Consider the following 25,886-nt stretch of genomic DNA (forward strand, 5'->3'; position numbering starts at 1 on the left):
TTATAGTTATCTACACATAAATAAAACATAACTCTTACTGCACAGATGTTCAATTTAAAAATAAATCAAAAGCAACAGGCACCCTAGGGAGAGAACAAGTCAGTGTCTCCTGAGATCCAGCCATGCTAGAACTTGGGGAGCTGAGCAAGAAAGCAAAGAGCCCTCCTTCTAGGTAGGTGTCAGCAGGAGCGAGCAGCAGGCCTGCCAGGGTGAGAACAAGTCAGTGTCTCCCGTGAGCTCCCACACCCACCCCACTTCATTAGCATCTGGATGATGTGGAGGACAGCCAGAGTGGACAGCTACTAAGCACATAGAGCAACTCCTGTTGGGTTGATTATGCTGACCTGGGGCTTGAGGAGCACCTCTTGGGAGGATGACCATATGCAACACAGCAAATATGAGAGATTTCCTTCTACCATCTCTTTGAAGACAAACATTGTTTTCATTGTTTTGCTTTGTCCTGATTGTTTTGCTCTATATAATATTCTATCTCAATAGGTTTTATAATGTTCTGTTTTTAGTTTGAGTTTGCCATACCTGATTGAACGGACAACTACTGTGAAGATAACAAGATATACTGTAGTACCTATTATCGCTATCCCGGTATCCTGCTCTGAAGTTCTGTTTCACCGCATTGTCTTGATTGGCTTTGTTCTTTCTTGTTTTGCTGTATTTTACCTCGTTCAAAATAAAAAATAGTAAAATTAAAAATCAAAATAAATCAAGTATTGTATTGTACTGGGCAAGAAATATATTTGAAAGGCTTTAGAATCATTCAGTTTTTTAAAGCTTGGGATTTTAACCTCTTTAACTTATCCTTCCCTTCAATATATGGACCTTAAAACAATAAGGAAAATCCCAGTGTTTCTTCAATTAGAGCTGCAAGCCTTATAGACTGCAGGTAGCCATGATTGTTCTCATGTAGACAAGCAAAGCAAGTGAGAAACACTAGGCCGTGTACTTGGTTTCGGAAGCCCAGCTGCAACCTCACCGTAACCCTGCTTTCCCCTTAACCTTAAACTGGTGCACCTCTCCTCTATAAACTACCTCAGCGTCTCCGCAACACACTGCTCCTTCTACATTAAGGGGACTTGAATCCATGCTCGCTATAACCTCAAGAGGCCTAAGACACTCTTCCTCAACCCATTCACCGGAATGTCTCCCTCACAATCAGCTTCTACAACAGAGTAACCAGAAACAAGGGCCTGTCAGGAGGGAAGATAACCACCAAACAAAATGAACAGAAACAGCTGAAATATACCAAAAGTCATCAAGCTGAGCAAAAGTAAAAAAGATAAAGAGCAAAGGTAAAAAAATGAGAGGCAAATGCAAAAATAAGATGTAGGTGGCACACTAGTTAGCTTTCCATTGCTGGGACAAAATACAGCTTGAAGGAGGAGAGGTTTCCTTCAGTTCAAGATTGAGAGGTTTCTGTTCAGGGTCAGCCAGCTCCAAGACAGAAACATCATGGCAGAGGAAAGCTGTTCACATCATGGATTTGGAAAGCCAGACCCAGTGAACAATCCTTGCTACATGGACTGCTACGTCCTTGCTACTACAGGATCTGACTTCTCTCATTGAGCCACAACAAAATCTCCCAAAACAGTAACTGGGTTGGGACTAAGGCACAAAAGATAGAAAAATGAATTTCAGACAGACGTAAACCCGTAATCCCAGTGCTCAGGAGGCTGCGGCAGGAGGATCATTCCAAACTGGAGTTGGAGGCCAGCATGGGCTACTTAGTAAGATCAAGGCAAAAAGCAAGACACAAAGTGTCCAAAAAACAGAATCTCAGTAGGAAACAAACACTTTAAAATTACAGAGATTTTAACTGCCGAGTAGGGAAAAGTAAAACAACATTTTCATTTCATAGACTGACTCACCTACTGAGCAAAACATTTATTGGCTTACATGAACAGTTTTGAAGTTTCTTCTCAGTACATTCTAAAGAGTTTAGTTAGAGTGGTTATATGGACCTTAATTTCAATATAGCTAGTTTTTAAACCTTGTATGCCTGAAGCAAAAGCCTCCATATTTTCAAAGGTCAGTAAGATTTAAAAAAAAAGCTAAGAAAGACCAAAGCACCCAGATTTTTCAGACCAAAAACCCAAATAAACAAAAAAAAAACTGACAACTTAAATAACAGTTTCAGTAAAGTACAGGACTGCCAGAGAGTAAACAAGAAATTCATCATCTGATAGATATCTACAGTGTGCCAAAAAGTAAAAAAAATTACAATACAGATAAAAGTCTCTTGAAAGTGTATCACTGAAAAAAGCAGAGATATAAACTCTCTGGAAAGTAAATTACTGGAAAGAGAGAGAGAGAGAGAGAGAGAGAGAGAGAGAGAGAGAGAGATGTATAAAAGCCAGCGGCAATGTGTGCATATTTCCAATGCAGAGTAAAAGCATTATAGCAGTGCAGGCCACTCTCAAACAGCATTTCTATTTCCTGCAGGAGGCGCCTCCAGGACAAATTGGAAGACAAGGTTCCAGAAGAAAGGACAAAGAACACAGGAAGCAAACTGATGTTATGCCAGGATAAGGGACAAGATAACAGCTCAGCTCTATAAAGTACGAGTCAAAATGCTGTTGCTGACTAGTCATCCCACTGAGACCTGATGGGACAGAATTTATTTATGCACAGATCTGTCTGGCTCTAACACGGTGCCACATGACTTTTTCCAGTAACTTCACTATCCAGAACCCAAGGAAGCAGACAATGGACACTATCACAGAGGCCCAAGTTTGAAGTTTACAAAGAGAGAAAGCAGGAACACTGTCCAAACGATGAGGTTAAGTGCCTGAGCTTGAAGAGGCAATAAACCTAGAGATGGACAGATGAACTAGGTAAAAGAGCTATGCAAAGATGATGTCATATCTAACCTCTCATACAAATCCTTCCGGCAGCCCCATAGTGGGCCCCATGACAACATGGCCCCCATCAGCTTCTCTAGCTTTTGTTTTTCATTACTTTCCTGATATCACACTACTGAATTTACCTATTCCATTCCATAGAATAATAAAGTGGTTATGGACTAAGGCACACTGGATTTAAGTGTCAGTCATGGTAAGTTCTAAGGTCTACTACCATGTTTAAATACATAATTAATCTCTGTTTAGAACTCCTGAAAGTTGGAACCAAATCTGTATAAATCAGCACATTTTTATACAATGAATTTCATTCAGTATATGAGTGAAAATTGTGCTTCCTTTTACTTACAGAGAAACCAAGGGAAAAGGAGACAGCAACTACCACAACAAAACCAGGGGCTCTTTTATAGTCCTAGAGAAGGCTATTTCTGTACCCAAATGAAAGACAGCATAGTGCAAAGAAGTGCACTGAACTTCTTGGCACTGATTTAGGTCATTACTGTTCTTAAGGAGGACTACTTGGGGAGGGCAGAGTGTGCTCAGTAGCCTGCTTTTACTCTGAGCTCTTACTTAAACAAGGACTCTTCTGGTACTCAAGAAAGAACAAAAATGTGGTCTAATTCCTGTAAGAGAAGATCTGAGGAAAAACTGGGCAGATCATTCGGCCCTCATCAAACAATCTGTAAGATTGAGAGGGTCCTCTAAGCCCAGGCTCTTAAACGGGACCAACGCTTGCAGGGATTTGGCAATAACCAATCATAGCAAGCATATACAAGGGGCTGACACCAAACAATACACTCAGGGCAAGGGATTCATTTCAGAAAGAGGGTTCTTAATGTATATATTTTGAATGACAGATACCATGGTAAATATTACAACTTAAAAAGTGAATATAACTTTCTAGATTGATAAGAACATATACTTAAAATACAGTGCCAAAAGTACTATGTGAAGACGAGAATGTAGCTATTGGTTAGAGAACGCTTCATATAGGTGATAAAGGCCCACAAGGGTTTTTAAAACTATTTAAGAGTTTATTAAAACCAGAAGGAAAATAATTAGAAGCATTCCCAGTAGAGGAAATTGCATCTGGAGACACAGCTGTACAGGGAACAAGGTAAATCGGCAAGTACTCATCTTAATTGCCAATTTGTCTGGATTAAGAGGCATCTAAAATAACAGTGAGTGTGTGTGTGACAGTGTTTCAGAGGGTGACATGAGGAACAGAAAACCGAGGGGGGAGACCTGCCCTCTACATGGCAGCACCCCGAATAAGGTAGGGATTTGAATGGAATAAAAAAGGAATATGCACAAAGACACACCTGCTCTCTTTCTCCGCTCCTCAGTGCAATGAGGTGGACAGCTGTGCTCGGCCACAGCCTTCTCCAATGAAGTTCTATCCTGCGATTGGCCTAAGAGCAATGCCACCAGCTAACCATGGACTGAAATTTCTGAAACTTTAGGCCAAAATAAATCCTCTTTTTAAGTTCTCTCAGTGACAGAAATATGACCAACACAACATGAAATTATACATGAGAAGAATAAAAAGTACCTAAGCCTAATGCCTGAACTATAAAAGATACAGTGCATTGGCATGAGATTAGGACAGAGTAAAACCAAGTTTCGGCTGTAAAAAAATTACACATACAATATTTAAAGGAGCTCAAGTTGTGTATTACTGATAAAGAGATCCCACTATGGTCGCAGCTATGAAGAGCAATTCCCCAGTACAGTATATGGGACCATACCAGTCTACAGTAACCAACCTACAAGTATTTGTCCAATAACTGGACAGGGACACAGGGCACAGGCATCAAGGAACAAACAGTGGGGCAGGACCAGAGGCTGAGATGCTTGAAAACACTGTCGTAGGGCAAGCTGCCACACTTTCATACTTTCTGGATTCCCCCTCTACTGAGTACTGTGATCTCTTTAAGTGTCTGCAAGCCCCATGGATTAGAAACATACCAATTCTTCAAAGCTTCCTCACCTAAAATTACTTATCAGTAAGGATTCTCCTGCTTCCCAGGCATTAGGAGTTTTCTCTCCCTTAATAACCTGCATACTGCGCATTTCCCCTTGGTAGTTATTTCATACATATACTCCTACCTAGACAAAACTACTTCCTTAAGGACACTACAGATTCTCTGAAGCCGGTGGCTTTGTCTTTTGTCTTCGCTCAATGTCCCGGGGTTGATACACATGCACACTCTCCTAAGAGTTCTAGGTTGCAATCTCTCCATTCTGATAGTTTGTAATGGCCAAACAGTAAAAAGTACCAATACCTTATGCTTTTTAATCCCAAACAATTCCATTTTAAATTCCATTTTAATTAGAAAATTACATGTATTCTACTGCACAAAATCTTTGCAGGGAATTCTGGGTCACTCCCCTTGACTGAATCTGTATACTGGAATCTTCCAATCATTGAAGTAATCAGACAGTTAATTATTCTTTCAATTATATACATTTACAAGTCCAGATTTATTTGCTATGTAATACTTTAGTGGTCTTGGGAGATCACCCACTCTCTCATCTGTCTCAATGTGCACTATATTGGCATTCATTAAATAATTATTTTATTTGAATGTATTTCCTGTGTTCATTTCATTTAACTCAAAATTATGTTGAAAAATAATGACCTAGAAAGAACATATGTCAATAAACTAACACTTTTGACTGAACTGCTTTATCAAAGATCCACTCCAGGACAAATTTAAAATAAAATGAAATAAAGAAAATAATGTAATTGCAGTTCTAAATGATATAGTAATTAGTTTATAACAAGTCCTTGGAGATGAAATTTTATATATTGAAATTTTTAAACTGCTGTACATTTTAAGTATTCTTATTTGTGCAAATTAGACGATAAATTATTTTTAACATGGACTCAAAGTAACACAACATTATTAAAATTAGAACTTTGACACACCTTTCTGAATAACCAATGGGTCATAGATGAAATTTTAAAAATTTAGTCAGTTTCTACAATTAAACAGTAATTCCAATACAACATACTGAAAATTATGGGATGCAATGAAAGCATTCCTAGAAGGGAAGTTGACAGCAGTGAATGCCCACATCAGAAAACCAGAATGAGTTCAAAAGAAAACAATGAAAATAAAAGTTTTGGTAAACAAAGGGACAAAGGGTTAAAGGGAGTTGAGTGGAATGGGAAAAAAGAAGCTAAATATATCATACCCAGGTACAAATTCCCTATGATGAATATTTATATATATAAAATGTAACAATAAAATAAAAATTAAAAGTAATAAAATAAGAATTATGTAAGAGCATGTTGGTACGTGAATACTGAATAAAATAATTGTAAATTAATAAATTAAGAGACAGAATTATGTATAATTTTCTAAGGTTTTAGTTTTACACAATCATTATCATCTATGAAATGTTTAGAAATACACGCAAAATGCTGTGGTTACATGGCTGACTAAAAGCCACTCAAGAAAAACACCTGCTCCTTTCATTGCCTATTTCAACAATCACACTTTAGGAAAAGTTATTTATGAAGCTTTGCCTAATCTTTCTAATCTCATGTCATCATCCCACATCCCTCCAACTAATCAAGAACTGGAAGCAGACATTGTCTATTTACATGTATTCAATCAATGCTCAATTTAATTTAACTACCTGACCTTCCACAGCTCAGAGTCCTCATCTTGCTGAGCACAGTCCTCAAGTTTAAAAACCTACCCTCATATAAATCTAATCTCCTCTCATCATACATGATCTCACTATATCCTTCCAGAAATCAATCCATTAATCTGTCATTTTAAGGGGCTGGGGATTTAGCTCAGCGGCATAAGCGCCTGCCTTGCAAGCAGGCAGTCGTGGGTTCGATCCCTGGTACCGATAAAAATGAAAAAGACAAAAAAAAAAAAGGAATCTGTCATTTTAATTCCAGTACTGGTAGTTGTACCAAATTAACCATCTTAAAAGACCTTTTTTTTTTTTCACCTTGGTTTTTGGTCTTACCGAATGAAGCTCACTTGTTCATACAAAATTAACAGCAACTGCCAACTCTACGGAGAAAAAATGTCTTTGTTTTGATTGTAACATCAAGAAATCTAATATCATTTTTACCTCGTTTTATTTTCTCATTAGTAAATTTCAAACATGTGAACTTTATATCTGATATCGAATTTTCACTGTGCAAAATTAATCAGAAATATAGCAAAAAAGGATGATACGATTTTTGCCTCTGAACAAAACTACACATTTTATCTTTATATTTTTATCAAACTAAGAAAATCTAAATACAATGTCAATATTAGAAATAATTACAAATGTTTCTTAAGGTACTATTTAATATCCTTGCCTTCCTATTATATAGATATACATGTGGCTTAACATAAGCAGGTCACACCCCCAAAAGTTGTGTGGGCTGCCTTTTAAAAAAGGATGGAGGCTTCCATTGCAAGGTGTCAGGTATCCTCTTCCCAGACAAATGACTGATGTGGCCAAAACCCAAAACCATGCCAACCTGGGGGTCGCGCAGGGTGAGATCACCTTTGCAACCCCACCTGTGAGCGTCCCCCAGGTTTGCCAACGCACGAGCTGGCCCACACTCCCAGTCGCCCTGCCGGGGGACCACTCACCTTGCTGGGCTCCGGTGTCCTCTACAGCAGGAGCAGGGTAAGTAAGAGCAGGAGGAACAGAGGCACAGAGAAGGAGGCCAAGGAGGAAGAGGAGGGCGAGGAGGAGGGGTTGGAGCTGGGACAGAGGGAGCTGGAGACAGGGAGAAGAGAGCTCCGTGGGCCTGACTCAGGGACACTGTGGGCAGGGCCCGGCTCTCAGCTCCACCCTGCTTGCCATCGCATTTTAAAATTTCATACATGAAATTTTAAACATTTAAGACAGCTTCTACAATTAAACAGTAATTCCAATACAACGTACTGGAAATTATGGGATGCAATGAAAGCATTCCTAGAAGGGAAGTTGACAGCAGTGAATGCCCACATCAGAAAACCAGAATGAGTTCAAAATAAACAACCCAGTGTTCAACCTTAAGCTTCTAGAAAAAGGTCAAGTAAAGTCCAAAGCTAGTAAGAAGGAGGAAATTACTAAGATCCGAGCATAAATCAATAAATGGACACTAAGAAAACAATAAATTAATAAATCAGAGTTGGTTCTTTAAAAAAATAGATAAAAACTGACAGACCCTTAGCCAATCTCATCAAAAAGACTCGAATCCATTCAATGAGAAATAAAAAAGGTGACACCAGCACAGATCCTAGAGAAATCCAAAAGATAAGTCAATATCTACTTCAAGAACCTATATTCTAAAAAAAAGAAACTGTATTCTAATAAGATAGAAAACACAGAAGAAATGAACAAATTCCTAGATACATTCAAATTACCAAAGCTAAATCAAAAAGATACAAAGCTTCTAAATAAACCAATTTTAGTCAGTAAAATTGCAGATGTAATTAAAAACCTAGCAATAAAGAAAAGCTCAGGTCCTAATAGATTCACTGCTGAATTAGATAGGAAATTTAGAGATTTAATCCCACTACTCCTCCCACTCTTTAATGAAACTGAAAGAGAAGCAATAGTCCTAAACTCATTCCCAGAAGCAAGCATTACTCTGATACCAAAGCCAGAGAAGGATCCAAACTAAAAAATGCATTACAGGCCAATCTCCCCTACACAAGCAAAAATCCTTAGTAAAATACTGGCAAACAGAATGCAGCAGCAAATCATCAAGAAGACACACATAATGAGCAATTAGGACTGATTCCAGGGATGCAGGGATGGTTCAATATACACAAATTAATAAATGTAATATACCATATTACCAAGGACAAAAATCACATGATCATCTCAAATGATCAGAAAAAGCTTTCCACAAAGTCCAATACCCATCCATGATAAAAACTCTACAGAAAACTGGGATATACAGTCTTTACCTCAATCTTTTTTTTTTCTTATTTTTTCTTTACCTCAATCTTAGAAAAATCATCTATGACAAACCAACAGCTAACATTTTATTAAATGGTCAAAAATTGAAAGCTTTCTCTCTAAAATCAGGAATAAGACAAAGATGTCTACTATCACCACTCTTATTCAATATAGTTCAGGAAGCATTAGCCAGAGCAAGTAAAAGAAGGAAATAAAAGAAGTAAGAATGGGAAAGGAAAAAGTTTAATTATCATTACTTGTACATGACATGACACTCTACATGAAAGATCCCAAAACCTCCACCAAAAGACTTCTAGATTTAATAACCAAATTCAATACCATAGATGGATACAAAGTCAACACTCCAAAGTCAGTACCATTCCTGTACACAAATAAACTCACTGAGAGCCCAATCAGGGAAAAAACCTTGCACAATAGCATCCTGTCAGGGATCCCCGTGTGAGCCCCCAATCTCTAGCCAGGTTTTATGGCACAGGGAAGGAAGAAAGAGCAAGGGACTAAATGGCAGTACACAAGGGATCCAGGATGACCAGTTGTTCATGAGGAACAAAAGGCCACAAGGCAGCCAGATCCTTGGCATTTACTGACTGAGGAATTATCACAGGACTCAGAGGTGATCTTCAACTACTGAGGAACTTGCCCTAGAGCCTCTCAGCCTCCTTAGTAGTCCTAGTCTGACTGGTTTTAGTCTTAATCTTAGCAGATGTAGAACAGCCCACTCCTAATGAGATCGTGGGAAATCTCAAAAGGCTGATAACAAAAATCCCAAGCCTCTGTTCATCCCTTAGGAAAACATATAAAGCTATCAATTGTGAATTTGTGGTCTCCAATCTCCAAAACAAAGTGCTGGTAGTTTTACATCCAAAAAAATTTAAAATATCCAGGATTCGATCTAAAGAAGCAAAAGAACTTTACGCTGAAAACTATCGTACTCTCTGAAAGGAGATTGATAAGGATATCAGGAAATGAAGATATCCCTTGTTTATGGGTAGAAGACCCAATAGAGTGAAAATGGTCACACCCCCAAAATTACTATACAGATTTAATGATATCCAGTCAAAATATTAATAGTATATCTCACAGAATTACAGAAAACATTCAACCTCATTGGGAACCAGAAAAGTGCTATAATACCAAACACATAATTCTCAGCAACAAAGGCAAGGCAGGAGGCATCAGAATCTCTGATATGAAATTATACCGCAAAGCTACTGTGATAAAAGCACAATACTGGGGGGGGGGGAAACAGACTCAATGTTCAACAGAACAAGTTAGAAGATGCAGACAATTCCTAATCAGCCACGGCCTTATCTTTGACAAAGGGACTAAACATCTTCACTGGAAGGTATCCTCTTTAATAAATGGTGCTGGGAAAATTGGTTTTATACATGCCAAAGATTAAAACTAGACCTGTATCTTTCACCATGGACTAAACTAAAATCAAGGACTGGGGATTTAGTTCAGCAGCATAAGCCCCTGCCTTGCAAGCAGGCGGCCATGAGCTCAATCCCTGGTACCAATGAAATAAATAAATAAACTAAAATCAAAAAAGGTCAAAGATTTATATATTAAAACAGAAAAATCTGCTTAAAGATAAAATTGTTAAAATTCTTGAAGACACTGGGGTAGACAAAGATTTTATGAACAAAACCCTAATCACATGGGAATATCACAAAGAATCTACATCTGAGATCTCATCATATGAAAAAAAAAACCTGTTGCATAGCAAAAGAAAGCACCAACAGAGTAAAGAAACAACCCACAGTTTGGGGAAAAAATCTTGCTGGTTGTTCCTCAAAGGACTCACATCTAAAATATATAAAGAACTCAAAACAAATCAGAGCCACTCCAAATTTTAAAGACTCAATTTAAAAATAGGCACCTGAAATGAAGAGCGACTTCTCAGATGAAGGACAAACAGTAAATAAATGCAGAAAAAAATGTTCAGCATCATTAGTCATTTGAGAGACACAAATGAAAACAATGCCAAGAGTCCATCTCATCCCAGAAAGAAAGGCTATCACCAAGACATTAAAGAACAACAAATGCCGGTGGTGCTGTGGCAAAAAGACACCCTTTCCCACTGTTGGTGGGAGTGCAGACTAGGGGAGGCACTGTGGAAATCAGTATGGACAGTCCACGGAAAACAAAATGCAGGTTTATTTGACCCAGCTATTCTCCTTCTTGGTATCTTCTGAAAGAATTTACAGGCACAATCATGGTAACAATGGCACAGTTTGGAACAGCTCAATCTTGAAAACAACCCAAATGCCCATTAACCAATGAATGATAAAGAAGATGTGGGGTTTTTTAAAAATAAAATGCATACTGTTCTTCCATTAAGAATGGTAAGTTGAGGCACTTCTAGCTAAATGGATGCACCTTGAGATCACATTCTTAAGTGAAATAAACTGGACACACATGTTCAAATATTACCTGGTTCTCTTAGTGTGGAAACCAAAAGTGTAAATAAAAACCAAAATGTGTAACAGATACTGGAAAAGGGGAAGAAGATGTTCAAATGAAAAGGTGAACAAGGGGTGGGGGGGTGAGAGAATTGACAAGAAAACAATGGAAATAAAGTTTTGGTAAACAAGGGGACAGAGGCTTAAAGGGAGTTGGGTGGGATGGGAAAAAAGAAGCAAAATACATCATACCCAGGTACAAATTCCCTATGATGAATGTTATATGTATCTAAAATGTAACAATAAAATAAAAATTAAAAGATAATAAAATCAGAATTATGTAAGATCGTGTAGGTATGTCAATACTGAATAAAAGAATAATTGTAAGTTGATAAATTAAGAGATAGAATTATGTATAATTTTCTAAGGTTTTAGTTTTACACAATCATTATCATCTATAAAATGTTTAGAAATACATGCAAAATGCTGTGGTTACATGGCTGACTAAAAGCTACTCAAGAAAAACACCTGCTCCTTTCATTGCCTATTTCAACAATCACATTTTAGGAAAAGTTATTTATGAAGCTTTTCCTAATCTTTCTAAGCTCATGTCATCATCCCATATCCCTCCAACTAATCAAGAACTGGAAGCAGACATTGTCTGTTTACATGTATTCAATCAATGCTCAATTTAACTACCTGACCTTCCACAGCTCAGAGTCCTCATCTTGCTGAGCACAGTCCTCAAGTTTAAAAACCTACCCTCATATAAATCTAATCTCCTCTCATCATACATGATCTCACTATATCCTTCCAGTAATCAATCCATTAATCTGTCATCTTAATTCCAGTACTGGTAGTGTGTACCAAATTAACCACCTTCGAACCTTTTTTTTTTTTTTTTTTCATCTTGGTTTTTGGTCCTATAGAATGAAGCTCACTTGTTCATACAAAATTAACAATCACCACCTCTACGGAGAAATAATGTCTTCGTTTTGATTGTAACATTGAGAAATCTAATTAATATCATTTTTACCTCTAGTTGTATAATTGTTTTCTCTTTAGTAAATTTCAAAAATGTGAACTTTATATCTGATAATTAGTACATATATGTGTACTTTTTCTAATTTTCACTGTGCAAAATTAATCAGAAATACAGCAAAAAAGGATATGATTTTTGCCTCTGAACAAAACTACATATTTTATCTTTATATTTTATCAAAATAAGAAAATCTAAATCTAATGTCAATATTAGAAATAATTACAAATATTTCTTTGCTGATAGGAACTAAGTTCTTCACTTCTGACAGTCACAAATGCCATTCAAAAATTATTTCCCTAATCACCAGTAAGTAAAAGCATTATCTAATATTCTATAAACTTTTTCACCTATTAATTCCAAATATTATTGTGGAACTGAATTATTCTTTTTGAAGAATGAACCTCATTGGTTTCACAGATTTGTTTAATTAACAAACAAAAATCAATACCTTTCCACATTATAATAGGTATAAACAAATCGGTCTCAACGTGTTTTTAAAATTGATTTCTAGGTATGTCACCATAATCAAGTCATATTCTAACCCAGAAGGCAGGCATGCAATCTATGAAAAATTAGGAAAACTGCATTCCTAAAATGAAGTAATCTAAACTCCTAGCCATAAATGTACAAGAGACATAAATTCAGTAACAGGTCAACTATCTTTTTAATATATTACATTAGTAAATATGCAATTAGCATAAGATTTTTAGAAAGATGTATAAACAGGGTGTAGGGGCAATTACTTGTAAGCCCAGCTACCTAGGAGGTTGAAGCAGAAGGAACTGGAGGAAAGTCTGCTAACTTAACAAGAACCCTCTCAAAATCAAAATTAAAAGGGCTGAGAATGTAGTTAAATGGCAGAGAGCATTTACCCAGCTAGTACAAGGCTCTAGGTTTAATCTCAAGCACTAGAAAGTATGCATTTACAGGAAAAAATTTTTTTTCAAAACAAAAAAACATTTTGAAGACTAATGTCAAATTTAGAACTCAAAAAATACACATTTAACCAAACCAAAACACTAATATTAAATACGTATAAAGTATGCAGAATCTATAAACTAGGAAGAAGAATGGTTAAAACGCATCACTGTTTGTGAATGGTCAACAAGTTTCCAAACCAATGATAAATTTAACAAATAAGAAAAATCACTGTCAGCAGAAATTCTGCTGAGGAACTTCAAAATAAGGCATTAAATAGAATGAAGGTAATATACTTTGTTCTAACTGTACACGGAATTAGTTGGAATGAACATCAAGGTAATATATTCTATTTTAAACTGATTTTGGTTAAAAAAAAAAAAGGATGGAAGCTTCCATTGCTAGGTGTCAGGTATCCTCTTCCCAGACAAATGACTGGTCTGGTCAAAACCCAAAACCGTGCCAACCTGGGGGTCAGCAGGGCGAGACCACCTTTGCAACCCCACCCGCGAGCGTCCCCCAGGTTTGCCCACGCACGATCTGCCCCACACCTCCCCGGCGCCCTGCCCGGGGAACACTCACCTTGCTGGGCTCTGGTGTCCTCTAGCAGCAGGAGCAGGATAAGAACAGGAGGAACAGAGGCACGGAGGAGGAGGCCAAGCAGGAAGAGGAGGGCGTGGAGGAGGGTTTGGGGCCACGAGTGGAAGCGGGAGAGGGGGAGTGTGGCCCGGGCGGGGGCAGCGGGCCGGACTCGGGGTCACTGCGGGCAGCGCCCGGCTCTCAGCACCACCCGGCCTGCAATCGCGGCGGCCAGTAGTCCGCCAGCATAGGGCGGGCAGCCAGAGCCCAGCGCGCCCCGGGCCGAGGCACCCGGCGGGGGGAGAGAGAGAGAGAGAGAGAGAGAGAGTGTGAGGCAGCGCGCCTCGCTGTGTGCAGGGACCCCTCTGCCCTTCACCCCGCCTTCACTGCCTCCTCCTTCGCCCTTCCCTCCACCCCCGCCCCCAGAACCCAGGCGGGAGCACAGGGGAAGGGAGAGAAGGAAGCCGGTGTTCGGCTGCAGACCGGGGAACACGCCTCATGCACCTTGCTCCCGGGTTGAACCCCAGCCCGCCTTGCTCACCCGCGGCCTTGACTGGCTGGCAGGCAAGCCAGCCGCCCATCCCTCGCCCGCTGGCCACGCCTCCTCGGCCAGTTTTGACCAATCCACACCCCACTTCGGGCTGTCTCCTTCTGCATCACCCAATCAGCAGGCTCTCTCCTTGGTTGACCCTTAGCTCACCGGTCCATTCCTTGAGTTTCAAGGCCCCTAACCTGCCTCCTCCAATTGCCTTCCGTCTTTGGCAGCAAGAGAGCAAGCCAGCAAGCGAGAAGGGGGGGGGGGGGGAGGAGAGGGAGAGACAGAGAGAGGGAGAGAGGGCGGGAGACACGGAGGGAGGGAGGGAGGTAGAGAGGGGGAGAGGGAGAGAGGGAGGTAGGAAGAGAGAAGAAAGAAAGAAAGAAAGAAAGAAAGAAAGAAAGAAAGAAAGAAAGAAAGAAAGAAAAAAGAAAGAAGAAAAGAAATGAGAAAAGAAAGAAGGAATGAACAAACAGGAAAGAGAAGAAACGAAAAGAAAAAATAAATTTCCCCAAGGCAGCCTTATCTTCTGGCTGGTTCAACAAGAGTGTTATCAGATAGTAGATCTCACGGGAATTCTCAGGTTCTTGGTATCCTGAACAAGCCCTGCAGAGCTTACTGAAGGTGGGAAAGAGGTACTCTCTGCAGAGTGAGAGTGAGCCAGTGAATACATTCACAACAGCCCTGAGGATAGGGGAAAGGGATCTTCTGACTGTAGAGTTCCTGACTCTGCCTCTGCCTCTTGTAAACAAGACATTAGGATAGCTGTCCTATCAAATACTCATTTGGCCTGGAATGAGTTGTAAGGTGTCCTATTGATTAAAGCTGTCCTATTGAAAGATTCACTTGGCTTGACACCAGATATAAATGAAAATTGAAAATGACCCTTTCCTGATTGCTTCCAGGTATAGTGCTCAGGAACTGCAGGAATGCTTTCACCTCCCTGACTTTGACAGATTCTGCCCAGTTGTTTGGCTGGTTTTTACAGTCCCAATTCTCTCACCTCAGAACCAGCAGTTCTACTTCTGGATACAATTTGGATACATTCAAAGAAAGCCGGATCATAACATCATAACAGCCAGATGCCCCCTACAGCAAGCCCGGGCTGGCTCCTTCCTACAGATATCTCAAAAAAGAAGGAGTGCAAATCAACAGAACAAACTCAAGCTGAGCAAGGTGCCATTGTACATGTTCACCGATAAGGGCCAAGACTTGTAGCAATCACTGTTGACTCCATATACTGGTTGGTAGATGAATTATTTAGTGATTTGGCTGTAGGCTCTAGGAAAGACTAGGGCTTCAAAAAAGGACCACATGGGATACTTAAATGTAAAATACCAAACATTAAAACATGTATCATTTTAATATATTTATTTCATATTAACACATGTAAAATAAAAATACATCCTCAACCTAAACTCTAATTCTCCAGAATGTCCTCCCTGTTTGTCTTTTTCTTTCTTTATTCTTCTTTTCATAGATAAAGAGTGAACGAATATAAGAAAAGAATGAAATTAACCTTTAGAGGAAGGGGGAAATGTGCTGTCAAATGAATCCCAGCTCAGCAAGTTGCTAAAGAAATGAGAATGCAGGAAAAACCGCAGGGGGCTGGTGCCTTTGGTCCTGGCCATGCAGAGACATCTGGATTTTAAAGGGACGGGATGGTAAGAATCATTTGGCACCATCATTACCATTATATGTCCGTTAAGCATTAATAAAACAAAAGAGGCTTATTTAAAATGGCACTTATACTGAAAACCTTTGGTTGGTGGTATGTAATGAATCACTAGTGAGCTTTATCACTAAGCGTGTGTTTTTTTCAGGATAACAGACAGAGGGAATGAGGAGAATTTACTTTTGTGATCCTTCAGTGGGAGGAGAGACAAAAGACTGGAGGTTCTAAATAAATGTTTCAAACTTCAAAGACCTGTTCTCATAAGAGCATTTACTGGGTCCTGTTTACTAGACAAATGTTTATAGCTATGTTTGTTGCTGAAAGTCTGGGTTCTGTTAAAGATACTTTTCTTTCCTTCTGTGAAGAGGAATGCTTTGGATACATTTCATCTTGTAAGCATCCTTCAGTTAGTCATTGCAGTTAAAACTTAACTCTTAGATATGTTACTCATAGTTTTAACACTTGTAAACTTTTTGACCATATCCCTCATATCAGATTTAAGGCCTAAATGCTAGAAATCCAACTTATTATGAACATATTTAATTTCTACTAGTAGTATTTCTTTTCTACTTTTATAAGATTAACATTTGTGTATAAATCTTTCAATAATAAATCTATTTGTATCTTCATGTCCTACGCCCATCTCCTTGTCACGTTCCCTCTTGGTTTCCCTCACGCAGTCTCTCTCACACCTTGATTTGTCTAGGAACAAGAAAAATTTAGCCAATTGAATTTTTTCTGGATCAGAAGATGACTGCAGTCTAACATTTTGTCTCTGACGGAGGCTTCAAAAGATTTTAATAAAGACATGTAAAAACTGCGTCCTGTAATATCAACACCATGCCTAGAAATTAGAAAATTAATAATATATTAGTTATGGTTAAAATAGAACTAAAATATGAGTAATGAACATACCAGAGTATCTGGATAACATGATTTAGCTATACAATAGCTGCATGTTTTCCCTGCTTTATTCCTGTGTCCTTTCCTGTGAGACCTTCGCTGGCAAACAGTTAAGGATTAAATGCACAGAGTTGAAATGCTGTTTGTTCTCTGAGAAACTCATGAGATCACGCAAACTTGCCATGGGTAACACTCCACATATCTAACTGCTGCTTCAAAGTGCTGTTAAACATCCAGCAAGGCTCCCAAACTCTCTAAGCCTCAGTTTCTTTAGCCATAACAGAAAATGGTTGAATATTATTACAAGTTTAATTATTCTTCCAAATCTTTACTCTCTGCTAATCTCTTTCATCTCAGATAAATTCTAAAGTCGTAATTCCTACATTGCTACCTAATGTTAGAAGAAGAAAGAATAGCTGATGACTGTAGAATTGGTTTCTGGAAATAACTGCCTTTACTGGCCAGAAATGTACCTTAAGGGGAGTTTGGTTTGAAAAATATCCTTCTTTCATAAGCCCTGCTTTTATAAACAGTTCTATAAAGAAAGGGAATAGAGCCTTGAGGTCGGGGAGGGTAACACTATCTAGAAGGAATTGAGGAAAGTCAGATTTAAAGCTGGTTAGCAATGGAACAGGAAGCTGGAGGCGCAGAGACACGAGAAACAGAATTTCCCAGTAGTACAAATGCAAAATTACCTTTAAAACTAGAGATAGCTAATAGGTAATTTAAAGGTGTTTCCTGTGCATGCTGTTTTACAATCTTTTTTTCTTTGTGTGAGTTTTGTTGTTGTTTGCTTGTGTGTTTGTTTCAGTACTGAGGATTTAACCCACTTTTTTGAGGCAGTTTTCACTAAGACCCTAAATTGTCAGAGCTGGGCTCAAACTTTTGATCCTTCTGCCTTAGCCTTCCAGAGTGCTGGGATTACAGGCATTTATAACCATACTCATTCACACTGCAATCTTTTTCTTACCTTTCTCCCAAATGTTCCATTAAGCTTACAACAATCACAGCCTTAATTAAGTAAAACTGGGCAGCAGAAAGAGGATATAGTCAAGTTGGTGTTCAGTTTATTGATTCAACATGGAAAAAAGAAGCAGCCTCAAGAGGAGAAATCAAAGTAGAAATCAAAGATTGAAAGAAAGTGACAGAGCACTAGAGTCAGAAAAAGTTTTTTAAAAATCTTTATTATTAGTAGTACGGAGGTCCCAAGCAAAGACGGCGGATAGATAACAGCAGGCTACAGAGGCTCCCTGAGATAGTCAACTTAGAATTCAACATAATACACTGTGGAAGTCCTGAACAGAGGGAGATAAATTTTCTCATCCCAAGAAGAAACTAAGATGAGAAGAACCAATCAAATATACAGTGCTACTATTGGAACAGCTAATGGTTCAGTGCTCCATTGCAGCACCCGAACCTGAGCGGTGATGACTTACTGAGCCTTCTGAAATCCCACCGCTTTGACTCACTGAAAACACAGTCACACTGAGGTCAGGGGTCGGCAAGCTGAACAAGAGAGCTGAGCTAGAGGGGAACCTCCATCAACCTGTAGTGTGTGATGGGAATAGAACCGTTGCACAGAGAAGGGGGCTTCAACAGATGACTTTATGGGACTGAGCAGGTATGGCAGGAACAAGGGGCAGCAGTGACTTCAGTCAGTTGTTCCCTTCCAGAACAGGATTGGTAGAGTGAGCTTGCCCTGGGTCACGTGACCTGGGCTGAGACCCAATAGGTTATCCGAAATCAATTCCCTACAGTGGCAGCACAGGCTAATACAGTGAAGGCCTCAACAGGTTGACTGACCCGGAGGAGAGGCGGCACATACTAATACAGTGAAGGCCTCAGCAGGTTGACTGATATGGAGGGGATAATTTCAGAGAGGAAATTAAAAACTCTATGAAAAGAGGGCAAAACTGCTTGAAAGAAACTGATTTAATAGGAAAAGGAATACAATTAGAGATCAAATCCAGGAGAGAGAAGGTTCAGAACCACTTAGGTAAATAGCAGGTTGTACCTAAGTGGTTCTGAATTTAAAACCCAGGGTATCGGTGAGACCCAAAAATGCACAGTGTACCCTGGGGAAGTGAAAGGGGAGGGAGAGTCTTAAAAAATATGCCAGAAGATATTGTTAATAGTGTATCAAGATTTAAAACCCACATTACTTGCACCACTCTGCTTAGATAGATTTTATTCTGTCCCAGTTTGTCTACTTGCATTAGATTTGAGGCACCGACGCCTATCCCAAAAACATCAGGATAGAGCACAGTAATCATCTTTAATTTCCTATTAACTTAATCTGGAGCCCTGTATGACTTATACTGTTTTATCATGACTGATCTTAGTTAAATCTGATTTGGTTGATTGCTGTTTGGTATCAACAGATTTTTTTCAAAACTGGTATGATTGATAGTATCAAGTCTGAGAGTATAGGCAACTACATTGAAGATGACAAGACTCACTACAATACACATTCTGGTTTGATTACTGCCTGTTTTTGAAGTTTTATAATATATACAAAGTTTTACTAATACTGTTATGTACTTATATATTCAATTATACTATGTCTGATGATATAGCCAATTCTATTGAAGATAACAAGAGACAATACAGGAACTATGGTAGAACTCCTGGTACAACGATCTTATATGTCTTTTTCGTTTCATGTGTTTATAGGAATATGTTTTGTTTTGTCTTGCTTTGTTTTGTTTTGTTTCTCCCTCTAATATAGAAAGGATAGAAATACATGTTAAGAGTCATGTATGTGTAGAACCTATAAACAGTTTATGACAACTGATCTTATGACACATGATGAAATGAACAAACACTTTGAAGAAAAAGAGACACTAAAGTATCCAGTGCTGATCCAGAAGTGTCATAATGTGATACCCTGCAATAGTATTATTCTTTGTTCAGAGTGATATTAGCCTGCATGGGTTTGTTTAATCCCAACATAATTGAAGATATGGATAACTGCACGTATGTTTAAGTGTATAGGATTGATAACCATATTACTAATGTTTTTGTTGGATAGTTCAACAGAACTGTTTGCAGTCCTGCTGTCTGAATTCTCACTTTATATGTTCCACTTTTGTATCTTGAACAACTATTTGTAACAGGAGAGTATGTAAACAGCAACTAGTGATTTCTTACTGTTTATATTTTCTTTGAATATATGTACTATTTCTACCCATTTTCTGTTTTGTTTAGTCTTTCTTAAATAAAAATTTTTAAAAAGAAAGAAAAAAGTAGTATGTATTTGGAGTACATAATGATTGTACTCTTTGTGTAGACGATGCATGTACACGACACATCTCAATGTTTTTAAGTCACCTTCCCTTCTCTCCTTTCCCTCTCCCTCCATCTCTTGGTCCCCTTCCCAATTCAAAAAGACCTATCTCCCTGTGTCTTATTATCTATCTTTTGTGCTCACTTTGGCAGCACATATACTATTATCTATCTTTTATTTATTTATTTATTTATTTATTTATTTATTTATATTTTGGGTTTCTCATATGAAAGAAACCGTGTTATATTTATCTTGTGTACCCAGATTATTTCACTTAACATTTGGTCTTGAGGAACATCCATTTTCTTACAAATGACTCACATCTATGTTTTGTAGCAGAGTAGAACTCCATTGGGCAAAAAAACCATTTCTCACATTCTTAATAAGAAAGTAGGTCCAACCCTATTTAGGTCAAAATATTTGAATAGGTAACCACAGCCAGCTAGAATACTGTAATGCAGGCAACTCAAATCTATTTTATACTTTAAACAGAAAGCACATATTTTTATTTTCTAAGAATCTAGAGAATAGAAACAGAATTTGAGTTTTTTAAAACATAGATTATGTCTTTCAATTGTTCCTTTAAAATCTTGCAAGTAATAAATAAGTAAAGTAGCAATATTTAAATAATATCACATGACAGGAATTTAACAGGAATTTGCTTTTAGGGAATTTCAAATAACAGAGGATCAGTGTTTAGAAGGAAAATTCGTTTTTAAAGTTTAAAAGGCAACTTGTTTTTAAAACAACAGAGTGTTGAACTTCCCCTGTCACATTCACAGATGAACTAATGCTAGCCTGCCTGACACAGTATGATATAAATGAGATGAAGATACATTATGCATTGTCATTTTAGCAGATCTTTATAGTTTTGGCAGTCTGTTAACCATGTTTTGTGAAATGATAGATTATGGATTAAAAGGAAATAATATATTATTCAGATTTACCTGATTTTCCATGAACTTTTGCATTAGTAGTCAGGTTTTAAAACTGATAAAAATATTACAGTTGACTGACATACTCAATCATTTTGCTTACAGTTAACATATAACACAAAAGTGAATATATGAAATATTGATTGGAGACAGAAATAACTCCTAATGAGAGATACAAAGGAGATACAATTTCATTGAAATAGCTGACTCTCCCATCCCTGTTGGTTTTTTTTATTTTATTTTTAATTAAAGATTGGTCATGTATAGTGATCATTGAATTTTGAATAAATAGAACTACTTTCTTACCATACACCTTCACATATCCGGTGTTATGGTATTCCCTTGAAATCAACATGTAGTTTCTATTTGTTAGGATGTGGAATATAAATATAATTAGTATATTTGATGCACATGGCTTATACTACTGACAACTAAAATGGAAGGCAAGAGCGTGTCTTTGGTGAAAGTCATAAGTTCTTGAGTCATAAAAAGTCATGTAGTAACAAATATTTATGAATTTCCTATATCTTTGGGACTCAGTTGGAAGACACTCTTGTATAATGACAAAATCTACTTGTTTAACAGTTGGATTTGAAATAGTAAGCATACTTTTCCAAAAGTAAATGATCAGATATAGGTAATTCAGGATTCACATAAGCCTTTTTGTCATTCAGTATTACTCTCACATTGATAAATAACAAATATTTAAAAAGCATTTCATTATCATACCACAAATGTATTCACCTACAAATACGTTCACTTTAAGTAACGTCCTCACAGATAACCATGTTGCATCAGTCCAGATTTTATTTTATTAAAACAACACTGTATAATTAAATTAAAATTCTCTTCAAGTGAACTGACTTATATGGCCATTCATGATGCTTTTGGCACCTATCATTTTAGAGAGATTATACATGGCTCAGAATGAAATTTTTAATACCATCTGTGCCTTAATAGGAAACAAAATGAAACAACCCTTGTTTGAGGCTAAGCGAAAATAATCTCAAATTCCATATCTAACCATACAATCTTTTCTTCTGAAAGTTGTTTCCCTGTTTTCATGCCTATATGTTCTGTTAGTAGAAAATCGGATTTACCACAGGTGAGTTTTCCTGGTCCTGGAATTATTCCCATTATGAAAGTCCTCATTCTATTCTATGATATGAAATAACACACATATTTATTTTCCCAGCCCAAATAATTTGAGAAATACCTAATATTCATAGAAGGTAGAGGGAGCTATCCTCTAAATGTCTTCCTTTTAAAATTGTCTTCATTGACTTGATGTAGTTAATAAAAGATAAGAAACTGTGCTGAGAATAGTGCCACATGTCTGTAGTCTTGGCACTCTGCAAGGCCCAAATAGGAGGATTTTAAGATCAAGAACAGCCTAGTCAACTTAATGACTCAGTAAGATTCTGTCTCTAAACAAAAATTTCAAAAAGGACTTGGGATATATCTCAGTATGAAGATACTGTTTTCAATTCCTAGCATAAAAAAGAAAATGATAAGAAAGTCATATTGAAGAGGAAACAATACAAGTTACATTCCAAGATAGCCTCAGAATATAAAGCAAAGCAGTTCATCAGCTTTACAAATCGTTTTTTTAAAGAGTCACACAAAAATTACAGCATTCAAGTTTATGAATTCTGGCTTAAAGGAGCTTGTCTGCTAAGACACAAAGTATCAACAGAATCACCTGCAGGTTTCCAAGTGTTCCAAGAGCCCCTAATGGAAACTTGTGGCTCCTGAGTAGTGGTGGGAAAATGCGTGGAGAATAATTCAGATAATAACCCTCATTATTACAGTTAGAATATGTGAGTTCAGTAGTCTTTGGTGTTTTCAGATTTATATTTTAAAAATGCTCTGTGTTGTTTCTGCCAACAAAGCCCATCCTGGACTGTACATCTTCTCTATGTATTCTCCTTTGCTGTAAGTCTATGTGAAACACTTTGATCCATTAGTGGAATGTAGTTGACCCGGTGCCCTCTCTGTCGCAGTGTTGATTCATAGCCATAAGAAATAGTGAGCAGCAAGCCAGACTTCTGATAGTGTCTAAACCCTGGCAACAGGTTAAATATTTTACTTGCTTAATTAGCCTTTGTCTTGAGCACGCAGATTGCCTGTCATAGTGAATACTACTTTCTTATTATAGGAATTAGTTGCACACAGTTTCCTGTCATCAAGATTTTTCAGAAAGCTGTTTGCGATGAGGTTAAGGTCCACTCTTGGAGCATATATAGAATCATACAGTCAAATATTGGGTCATTTCCCTGGATCTGCCACAATCCCAGCCAGCAGAGGAGAGGAAGGGGATTCACACTCAATGTTAGGCATTTTATGCATCTATTATTGATGTTTCATGGGTTCTCAGTGAGGTCAATAGAATTTGAAGACCTGGACACAGTGGTTTGCTGATTAGGCTAAGTCACAGCAGGGTGAGACTCAAGACCTCTCCAGTGAGTGCTTATGTTTTTTCCACTTGACTGCATTGTCAACATGTTATTCGGGGAATTTTGCTTGCATCACTCAGTGAGCAAGATTCTTTCTAAAGCCTTCTCCTAGTTGGCAACAATCGAAATTTACAATTAAGTATATGTTTTTGATTCTAAAACTGTTATTTGGTAAAAATGGCAATTTTGAAAACTTTTTATCTTTTGCATTTTCTAACATTTCATTTGAAAATTCAAGTCCTGAGGTTTTGAAGGGTGTGCAAGCCCAGTCCTGAAGTGTTAGGGATTGAATTACTTGTTTAGAGACTGTACTATCATTACTCCTCCTTTTCCTAATGCAGTCTTGAAAAGACTCGAAGAGTCACAGATATTACTTTCCAGTTAAATCAGGTGAATTTGTAACAAATATTTATTTTCATCTTAAAAATGACATTACAGTAAAATTAGAAGAATTTTAAAAGTATAGGCTAAGAGGGATGTGGGATACAGTTATACAATTTGAGGGAATATTAGGCAGAAGTGCTGGAATTTAAGAATCATGGTTTAAAATGAAGCTAGAGGTGAAAAGTAAATGTCTACAGGTTGAATTTTTTGGAAACAGTCTAGCCATGTAGTTCAGGCTGATCTTGTGCTCACTATGTAGTCCTGGATAGCCTGAAACTTGCAGTGATCTTCCCACCAGTTGTTGGGATAGTAGGTGGGGTCACCATGCCAGGCTACAGATTGAGTTCTAGAGCCCTATGTCCTTCATCCACCATGCTCTCACAATTCCAAAAACCAGATTACAGCATATAGCTAAAAATTTTTAATTGGTCATTCTGAAATTTCATTGAGATCAACATTCTTCCATGCCAGTACTATCCAGTCCCTGCCTTGACCCTGCTGTGTTTTGATCGTGAATACTTCTAGCCTATATCCCTAAAATTCCAAATGGTATTTCAATTTTAACAATCAGTTTCATAGTGAACAAGAGAATGTGTTAAAATTGGGACCAAACTAATGTAAGGAGTATCCGGCTAATTTCTACTGAGCCAATTTGGCAACATAAAAACAGGTATGTTTCTGATGAAACATACTAGAATTGCATGACAAAATGAACTGGGCCCTGATGGTATTTCTTCTGAACTCCCACTGGTTGATCTTACATTCACCCTGAACTACCATTATCCTAAAAGGTACAATTACTCTGTCAAAAATCATGGTTTGGGGCAGAGAGATTTGACTGGTATAGCACCTGCCTGGAAAGAACAAGGTCCTGAGTTCAGTTCCTGATACCCATCAAAAAAAAAAAAATCATGGTGTTTGTTTCCCTGACCCCGCCTCTTTTCTTTCCATATTTCCAACATAGTTTGTTATATCCAACTGCATGAAGTCCACTTTCACTTTTCCACAGTGTGAGTGAATGCACATTTAAACTATCAAGAGTTTCTGGATATCACACATACAGTATTACACTGCTGGATTCACTTACCATAGGTTTAAACTTTTTAAGAAAGTCTCTTCAAGGAGCTTGAATTTTTTTAAGGAGCTTAAATTTTTTGAAGTAATCTCTCAACCATTCTTTTAAAATTGGAGGATCATATGATCCACATTGATTTTAACTGTGAATGTTATCCCATACATATGTTTGAATCTCAAGTTGCTGTATGGTTTGCTGCTAAATAAAAGGCCTTTTTAAGCATTAATTTTGGTAGGTTTTCCAGTAGCCAAAACTATGGAAAGCTTATATTGAAAGTTATACAAATGACTAGTACACAGGTAAAAGAATTGTGATCCTTTTGGACTCACAGAGATTTTATTCTGATTAGATTTCAGTTACCAAACTTTATTTCCAAGTTTTTCCCCAAGCTTCTGTCCTAAGTCCCTTGTTTTCCTTTCATTCCTAAGTTCTAAATATGGGTTGTGTTCCCAGGAGATATTTAGCCACTACCCCAGGTTGGAGAATCTTAGATAATTGTGGTGCAGTTATTTTAATTTTACTAATTTTAATGTATGCTGTCATTTCCTTTGATTAGTTATGAAGACTGTGGAGTTGGGTCTGCTGGATTCACATCCAGACTTTGGTTTCTTAGCCAGCAAAATAGGGTTAAAATAGGGCTCTCATTAGAGATTAGTTGACAATTAAATTAGAGACACATACCAAAACTTTAGTATAGTGCCTGGTATGGTGAATGTTAGTCATAGATATAATTTTAGATACTATTTAACTCTGTCAAGAGTTTCTGTTGCTCAGGGATTGATGGTATATAACTCAGTTTTAGGGATCCAATCCCATCTATATCAATCCATGACCTGTTAGGAAGGTGAGGAGTGGGTAAGCAGGCAAAGTACTGAGCTCT

General features: G+C 37.7%; 1 long non-coding RNA gene across 1 annotated transcript in view; it reads right to left on the bottom strand.

The window, feature by feature from the left end:
• LOC106025872 (uncharacterized) overlaps nt 1–14,496 on the bottom strand; it is a 73,302-nt gene extending 58,806 nt beyond the window's left edge. The window contains exon 1 of the long non-coding RNA XR_010045520.1: nt 14,299–14,496. This is a non-coding gene — a long non-coding RNA (uncharacterized LOC106025872). The remainder of the gene's footprint in view (nt 1–14,298) is intronic.
• Between the last annotated feature and the right edge of the window lie 11,390 nt (nt 14,497–25,886).

This window comes from Cavia porcellus, unplaced genomic scaffold (assembly GCF_034190915.1).
Source record: "Cavia porcellus strain 051 isolate PalLab524CR breed Dunkin Hartley unplaced genomic scaffold, mCavPor4.1 scaffold_34, whole genome shotgun sequence".
Classification (NCBI taxonomy): Eukaryota; Metazoa; Chordata; class Mammalia; order Rodentia; family Caviidae; genus Cavia; species Cavia porcellus.